The sequence below is a fragment of the Marmota flaviventris genome, chromosome 6 (genome assembly GCF_047511675.1).
Source record: "Marmota flaviventris isolate mMarFla1 chromosome 6, mMarFla1.hap1, whole genome shotgun sequence".
Lineage (NCBI taxonomy): Eukaryota > Metazoa > Chordata > Mammalia > Rodentia > Sciuridae > Marmota > Marmota flaviventris.
In genome coordinates this window covers 70,410,960-70,420,153 of record NC_092503.1, presented here as the reverse complement: position 1 = coordinate 70,420,153, position 9,194 = coordinate 70,410,960, and the positions used below count along the sequence as shown (strand labels likewise).

The following is a 9,194-nucleotide window of genomic DNA, read 5'->3' as shown; positions in this document are numbered from 1 at the left end:
ACAATGACTAGCTTTACACATTTTAGAACATTCCATGGCAAATATTCCTCTGAAAATATTTATTAAGTACATGAACATCAGGACATACTTCAATATAATATAGCAAACTTTTAGGTGTATAATACTTTATATCTATTGGACTTTCTATGTTTGGTTCATCAATTTAAGCAGCAATATTGTTTTTATTTTTATTATTTTTAAAGACGACTTTATTATAATTTAACAAGTAAAAGGAGCTATGTAAAAGCTTAGGACAAGGGGAAACCATGAATGTGTTGATGCATTTTTATGAAAAAGGCTCTTTGAAATAACAGTATTGATTGCTCCTTACCATCTAGGAAAAATATGAGATTGTATTAGTATTTGTTTGGAAAAAAAAATAAGGACACAACATTACATTCTCATTGATTTAATAACTATGATTCGTTGAGCTTATTGATGTTGCAGGAAGTTTGCATTATGACCTTGCTCTTTGGATGGCTGGAGAGAGAGAAAACTATCACAGGGGAGGTCACTTATAAGCAGGGAGTCAGAGTCAAAATGGTAATTCAGTATGTCAAGCTCCACTCTTCAAATTTGCTTTACACAGTATTGAGATTTCTTGTTTGTTTGTTTTTAATGTTGAGTCTTCCTACTGGAAAATTCAGTTTTCCTGGCTGTAATTCTATAATGATATTTGGGAGGTTGATGCTGTGCAATGCTTTTTATGGTTTATTTTCTTGTTTTAGGCATTTTTAATTACAGATCACATTACTTTTTAATCCAAAGTGGATTTACATAAAAGGAAACATAAACCAAGTCACTTTGCCTTTTTGAAAGGATATAAAGTTTGCCATTATTCAAGCACTAAATTTTACTGCTTTAGGAAACACTAAAATTCTTAAGAGGATATTTTCAATGACTTTGGAGTGCATAAGAAAATCAGCATTTCTTCCAAACTTAAAAATTATATGGAAATTTAATTATTATTTACTAAAAATTAAGAGTTGATAGACTCTCGAATTTTATTAGAGTTGGCTATTTGGGGATTCCAAGGGTTTTTTATATTTTAAAAAAAGGAAGGCACATGAAGATGTTTAATTCTCAAGGATGATAAATTAATATAGTGAGAAAGTATTTATTTTATTAGTATTTATTATTTTATTAGAAAGTTTATTTTATTAGTTCATATATGTTGTTTTTTTTCTCTGATTTAAATCTAAATTGTGATTTCTTTAACATGCTTCACAAAATATTAGGTAGAGTTATTTCCACTGTTTCTGATTTATGAATTTAATCACCATACTGTAAAGTTTTTAATATTGGCTAAAGAAAAGTAAAGAGAAAGAAGTATATATATTCATGACATCTATGTTTTACAACTATTAAAATATTGAAATAAAAATTTAAGGTTTTATAGCTATATATTATATAGAATATAGCATATATACGCAATAAAAAAAGCTTTTTTGTTTGTAGATGGACACAATACCTTTATTTTACTTATTTTTATGTGGTGCTGAGGATTAAACCCAGTACCTCATGTGTGCTAGGCAAGCACTATACCAATGAGTTACAGCCTCAACCCCAGAATATAGCATATATGCACAATATTTTTTACAATATTTTATATGCATATACAGATGCATATGGAGAATATAAAAGATAATGGATTTTGTTGGAAAATCACATGACTAATGCCAATATTTTAAATTATTTAACTTACATATAAAACAACAGTCTAAGAAATTTTGATGTATGCTTATTTTTTTTCAATAATTATGTGTTTTGAAACCACACTGTCCTAGACAAATCCCAAATCTTTGTTTTAGTGGTGGTATGACATTGAGATAGATGCCTGATCCCTAAACTTAAATTTAATTACTTGTATTAAGACTTGATACCTCATGTTGTGAAAATTAAAATTGAGTCTGTGAATATAAAATGTTTGGCAGAGTAGCTAGCACATGGTAAGTAGCTAGTTAATAATAGTTATATTTTATTGGAATAAAATACCTTTTAGTTTCAATAAGATATGTCTAAATTGAGATACCTATTTTAGGTGATATGATTGTTCAACAAAGTATAGATTCTTAGAGTCATTGAGTACAAACTTATGGCAGAAAAAGTGTGGAGGATTTGGACGATCTTTTTCATGAAGTGAGAGAATAGGTTACTGATAAAAATCAGCCTTGGAATCCACCTTTCCTGACACTGAATCTAGTGGCGTGCCCTCCGTTGTTGGGGTTTGGTGGGACAGGTAAGTTGTATCTCTCTTCATCCCACTAGCTCAGATCAGGTGAGGCACAAGAGACAAAATGATGAAAAAGATCTGATTGGATCATTTGTCAAATTTTCTTTTTAACCCCAAGTAATATCAATTTGCCCACGCAAATTACAGACAGTGCTGGAACTTGAGGTATATTTCATCTGAGGCTTACTTTCTTTATAATTCTAAAAGGAGGAGAGGGCAGAGGCTGCTTTTGAGGGTGGGCTGCTGGCGGGGGTGGGGGTGGGGGAGAAAAACAAAAAAGAAAGAAAATAAAAAAAAGAAAAAGATAAAGGAAAACCTAGATCTGATGTGTCTGAGCTGTTCATGTTCATGTTCTTCACCCGTCAGGCAAATAACGGAGAAATGGAGATGAGAAACCTGACTGGGAAACTTCCTCATGGAACAGAGGGAAAGGGAGAGAAATATCTCTGTGACCTACTAAAAACCCAGGCATTACATTTCATTGTATTCTAGTATTTAATAATCATTCATAAGGGCCTATTTTTAAAAACCTTTAAGCTGAAAGGTTTTCCCTGATTTTCTTATAATTTCTCCCTTTAATTCATTTTGTATTACACAGACATTTATAGTCATAATCTAAATTCTGTGAATAATAAAGCTGTTTATTTTTTTCTCTAAACTTCATTCCATTTGGGAAGGTCTGACATGCTTTTCATTGCGAAATTGTCTTAATCCTTTTGTTCTCTTTGCAAATGTCACATTTTAAAACTGGATCTTGATGACTTTTCTGATATTTTTTCTCTTATGAGGGCTATCAAAATTTTCTTGAAATCTAAGTTGGTATCCCAAGAACTCAATAAAATCCCCAAGGCAGTATTTCTTGTAAAATAACTATGTGATCCACCTTATTTTAATTAAGATTATACTTAAAATAAATTAAAATAGTGACATGAAAATCAAAATAAATATTTTAGAATCATTATCATTCTAATAAATAGCATAACCTGAATATATTTAATGGTAAGAAAATGAAAAGAAGTTTCATAGAAGCTTACTAATTTACAGAAACTGTGAGAGATCTACTACACATTATATTTTATAGATTAGCAAGAATATGAAAAATGAAGTGTGTGAACTTAGAGATATCAAGTGCATTGCATTTGTATTGGAGGACCACATGAACTATTCCTAATGCTTCATAATGCAGTGTTAAATGCATATAATATTCTCTCTGAAATTTTGTGAAATTTTCTCATTGATGTTATTTGTTGGCAATTGTATTTTTTCTGATAACTGGGATAAACTGTGAAGACCATTTTTGTGAAAATTTTTACAATTTACAGATTATGAGAAAGTGTTATTGAAGCTCCATGGTAATTGTAATTTCTTCTTGACAAATTTTACATTAGAGGCTGGTAACTTTCATGTAGTATTCAATACTATACACAAATTGAACACTGTTCCATGACTGTCCTGGTTATATTTACCACTCCAAAATAGAAGCAAAGAATGCATTTATTTAAAATGAAAAAAAAAATACCTTTTTTATTCCTCTACACGTATGGCCTTGATTTGAGTAAATATTTTTGAAGTGAGTTGAGCATGACTAGGGGATTGCTGTAAGCATCTCATTTTAAAAAGCAGTTGACTCTCACTCCCCAGACATTGTTACTCACCATCGTATGGCTCTCTTATTTTTTTTCCATTTTGCAAAGGCTTATTTTCTGTCTTTTCCTAGGTTTAAAAGGATAACCTACCTGGGCAAGGGCATTCAAGTGTGGTCTCCCCTGAATTTCCTGGACCTCACTTGATACTTGAGATATGCAAACACTTAGTGATCATTTAGCAAGTGAAAGGACAGATTGACACTAGGACTTTGTGCATCCACACACTCAGCGTTCACTATAAAACTGGACCTTTATTTGCATGTGTCATTAGGAATGTGTCTTCATACAGCTGAGAGTTCACTGAGATTGCAGGGTGTAAACGCTAAGGCATTTTGCTGGCATGGAGCAGGACCTGAAATTGTCCACATGTGAACATACAAACCTTTGTGCAGTCCTCTGTAAAACAAACAAACAAGCACTAAATTTTGGGAGTTTTGTCTTTTTCTCACTTCTAAGAAAACATTTCTTTCTCCACATGAGCAAATTAAGAGCAATAGTCAATGGTTGGTTGAGATATTTGTGTTGTGAAGAGAAAACCGGAACACAAAAGCAGGAGTTGGCAAAGAACATCAGGTCACTAGTTGTGAGCTTATGAGCTAAGAATAGTTTTTGTATTTCATGAGAGCTTTTCTTTTTTAAAGAAAAATAAGAATATACCACAGAGAACATACACGTGCCCAAACCTAAAATATTTACTGCCTGATTCTGTAAAAAGAGCTTCTGACCCTTGGGCTACGGGATGACGACCTATGTAACATCTCTCACCTCACTTGATGACATTTAATAATCAAAGGAAAATGAATAATACATTTTAGTGTTTTATAAAGCATTAAATTATCAACTATGAACTTATCACTACATTTGTTTTTTTATATGTATTCTTCATTGAGTTTTGCTTTTTAAGTCTTGGATGAGCCTTGAAATTTTAATTCTGTCAATAAGAATAAGAATCTTGGACCAATATGAAAACTAAGACATTTCTCATTCCTATTTATATCAATTTTTAGAAACAATATATCTATGGCTGTACATTATAAACAAGAAGAATGTTATTACTTGTACCATTTATTTAACTTGATTTTTCTTTCTTCAAAAATCAATGTTTATCATAGAAAGATGTATTATACAAATAGTCCATATGCCATTAAAAATAAGAGGATATTAATAAAACAAATAAATGAGAGAAAAAGAGAAAGGGAGATGACAATATGTGATTGCTTTTTTTGATTTAATTTATAACTCATTTTGTAATATGAGACTTTTCATGGAGCATAAATTTAACTTGTTTCCTATAGATTTCCAGAAATGCTGACCAAATGTTTCTGAGCCCTGGAAAACATCCACTTCAAGAAAATATACTTTTCATCTTGTTCAGCCAGAAGGGATGATTCTCTTCTACCAATATATCTGGTTCTCTGTGTTTCTAATGTAAAGAAATGATTGAACTTTTTTAGGGCTAGTCCAGATCCGGTTTTAAAGTCCATCCAGATGATCAACTATGACTCCATATGTAGTAATCAGAGTCTCTGAAAAATGGGGCATTTGGATCCATTCTAATAATGTCTGATTGCAGAATCATGGTCAGGAGCTACATTCTGTCTAGCTGTGCAGGGGTTCCTGGGCTTGGCTGTTTGTACAAAAATGGAGAACAGCCAAGTCAGTCTTGGAAGCAACTATGCCGCATGAGACTTGCTGTTTGGTTAAGCAGGATTTTTGCAATCCTGGGGGCTTCATCTTTGCATTACTAATAGCTCTATTTTTAAGGGCATTGGCATTTTAGGTGGATTGAATAACAATTAGTGCTTTCCTCTATTACAGCCATACAGATTGACCCACAGCAAGTAAAGATCACACCTTGTTCTTTTCCACATATCAGTTTCTAAGTGTTTATATGAGAATGATATCTAAAAGGCAAATGTCTGAATAAAGTGGGAAATCTCATACAAGTTTCTTAGCCTTGGATTCCTAACTCTGGCATTCCCTACCCAACATACTCTGAGCAAATTACTTAATGTTTTTAGTATTAGTTTTTAATTTTTGAAATTTTCACCATAATTCTTATATCATGATGTGTTAGGACAAATTTATATTAAAGGCATACTCTAAAGTAGGGACTCTTCCAGGCCTCAAAACACGGTAGTGAACAGAACATAATTGATAAATGCATGCATCTAAGGTCCTAGTGCCTAAATCTTAAACACGAATGTAAATTATGAACACCAGCATAATCTTTCATTAATTGTTAGATTTAGACTCTATTTACTCTGCCTATCTCTTTTTCTTCCTAGACTGATATCTCCTTAAAGACAAGGTACTTTAATTCATTTGTCTCACCTTAGTCTTTAATAATTAACTATCAAATTAAATGGGTAGTTTGTCTCAATTATAAATCTATGTGACAACTTCATTGTGGTGTATCATCAAAAATTAAAAATTTTTGTCAAATTGTCTACACACACACACACACAACATACAGAATCTTTGGGGTAGGCTCAGGATACTTATACCATTTTCTGGATCTGAAAGTGTAAAAGACAATGTGACAACCTGTGGAATTCTGGTTATTTTTTAGTGTCATGAATATTCAATGCTCCTTCTCATCTCTTTTGAACTTACTGTTGATTGACTTAATGATTCCAATAGAAAATAGACTCCTCCCTGTAAACTTCTCAAAGACCAAGTTTTCCTTGTCCCTCACTCTCTAACACTCTCCCCACCACCCCAGTTCTATTCTACTGAGGCTGGTAATCAGCAACTTGGCTTTCAGGAACTTTCACTTTTCCAACTCCCTGGATCACTTCAAACTTTGAATCAAGCTAAGTTCAAGTTCTTTCTGAAATCAAATGTACTTCTTGCTTTCTCTAGCAGTTGATTTTGGAACTTTGTCCTACCACGTTATCTAGTCTGAAAGAAAACTAGAAAATATCCAATGCTTTCTTTTTCTTCCTTATCACATTAATTCAGTTCCTTTCCTAAAGGGAATGTTTAAAGTAAGAGTTAATGAAATTTTTAAAGAAAGCATTTGCTATGATTTCAATGTAAGTATCTCTCCAAAATACATATGTTGGAATTTAAACTCCAGGATGACTGTATTTATTATTAAGCCTTTGGGACATGACTAATCATGAAGGCTCTGTCCTGGTGAATGGAGAAGAGCGCCACCTCCCACCTGTCTGTGAAGGCACAACAATAAGGAAGTCTCTTTGAAGCAAAGAAAACCAGTTCTCACTGGGCTCTGAATCCATCAACACCTTCACTGTGGACTTCCCAACTTCCCGAAAGGGAAAAACAAATTTCTATTATTTCTAAATTACCCTTTCTGTGGTATTTTGTTGTAGCAGTAAGAATGAACTAGGATGGCATGTTGTATGTTATTATCATTTCACTGCTTAACAATATGCTGTGAATTTCTTTTGCTCATAAAGTTAAAAAAAATCACTCTAATGAAGATTAGAGACTTTATAATATCACTTAAATCCACCCTTATGGTCTCATTTCAAATAACTCTCTCCCAGTCACCTAAACACACAAAACTCCCAGACTCGCCTTAGACCATTATTTTGTCTTGATTTTCCTTCAATTTAGAAAGTCTCTTCTTCATACTTCTAGTTGGTCACTTTTCACTCTTCAGTAAAAACCCAGCTCAATATTTTCTTTTGCTCTCCATTTGTCTACAATACTCTTTGTTACAATCAATTCACTTCTTTCTGAGAATCTGTGGCACATCAACCATCACTGTGTTCATGGTACATTCATCTTAATTTTGCTGATGCTTCCTCCCTAGTTGGACACAGGTCAAGTCCCAAAGCTGAGTCTTCATCATTTTATCTCTTTTGCCTACTGCAGTACTGGACACATTTTCAATCATTTCTGGGGAGTTCTGCAATGCTATTAGGAAAATTTGCATAGAGTATTACACTTGACATATCATGATACTTAGCATATCATGTATTAGCTTTACATTCTCAGATTCGCTTTTGAACTGTAGCCTACAAGCATTCCACTTTAATAAACCCAAGTCCTGAGTGCCTGCAGATTCTATTACACTGAAAAAGAAAGACAATTTTTCAAGATTAGTCCAAGAGGTGCTGGAAAATATGAAGGCGTTCTACACAGTCACCATTTGATTAATTTTTTTGGTAAAGTATTTGGATTTAAGTTCAACTCTTATTCATCTGTTCCTTTTTTGTTTAACACTAAGAAGTTTTTCCCAACTTAATCTCTGGATATGATTTAATATAAAATACAGAGAAAATACAGCTTCTCAACTCTTTATGACAGATAGAAAAGGGAAAACAGTTAAAGTTATATTGACTCACCTATTTATTTTTAGGCTTTCTTAAATTAAAGGGAATGATGTTCAATCAGCAATAGTGAAAGAAATATGGCAATAGAGTTAAGTCCCATTAAAAGAAAGAGATAGTAAAAGAGTAGTTGAATGTTTTCATTGAGTTGTCTCCCAATTCAGATAAATTATGTTGCATTTAGTCAACATTAAACAACATCTAATACACACTAGGATTTGAGCTGGATGCAGGTATCTAAAAGCAAATAGTACATACTGTTTACATTTGAAGAATTTACTTATGCCAGAATGCAGGACTCCTGGTTAGAATCCAAGGAATTTCTATTGATTATGAATTTTGTTCTGGGTAATTCAAATTTTATGAGTTACTTATTCCTTTACACTGAATTTTTGAACAATCCCTTGGGTTTTATATCTCTAAGATTTCTCTCTTTTTATTTATTTCTTACATACATGACAATAGTGGAGTGCATTACATTCATAATTATCCATTCACAGCACGATTTTTTGTAACTCTGTATAAAAAGTATGTTCACACCAAATTATGCCATTATACATGAGCTCTCTTATTTTTTTTGCATACAATTCTTAATACACCTTTATACCACCATTTATCATATCTCTGTATATAAAGTATGTTGACACCAAATTCACATAAAAATATGGAGTGCTTCACGAATTTGCATGTCATCCTTGCGCAGGGGCCATGCTAATCTTCTCTGTATCATTTCAATTTTAGTATATGTGCTGCTGAAGTGAGCACTATCTCTAAGATTTCTAAAAGGATTTGTAGACATTATCTCAAAGCCACTATTTCTAATTTTGGAGGATTGATGGCTAAAGATTAGTTTCCAAACTATAAGTAATCAAGAATTATCTCATTTGAGAAATGGGTGGAGATATAAATTTTAAAGAGAATAGTTACTCAAGTTCAGCATTAATATTTAACATCCTAGGGCAGAAATGAAGTTGTTAGTCCTTAGAATATCAGGTGTGGTTAGTAGAAAGA

At 32.6% G+C, this 9,194-nt stretch overlaps 1 non-coding gene across 1 annotated transcript; it reads right to left on the bottom strand.

Moving 5' to 3' along the window:
* Nucleotides 1–8,841: 8,841 nt before the first annotated feature.
* Nucleotides 8,842–8,948, bottom strand: LOC114086981 (U6 spliceosomal RNA). The gene has a single exon (XR_003581716.2). It is a non-coding gene; the product is annotated as a U6 spliceosomal RNA (small nuclear RNA).
* Between the last annotated feature and the right edge of the window lie 246 nt (nt 8,949–9,194).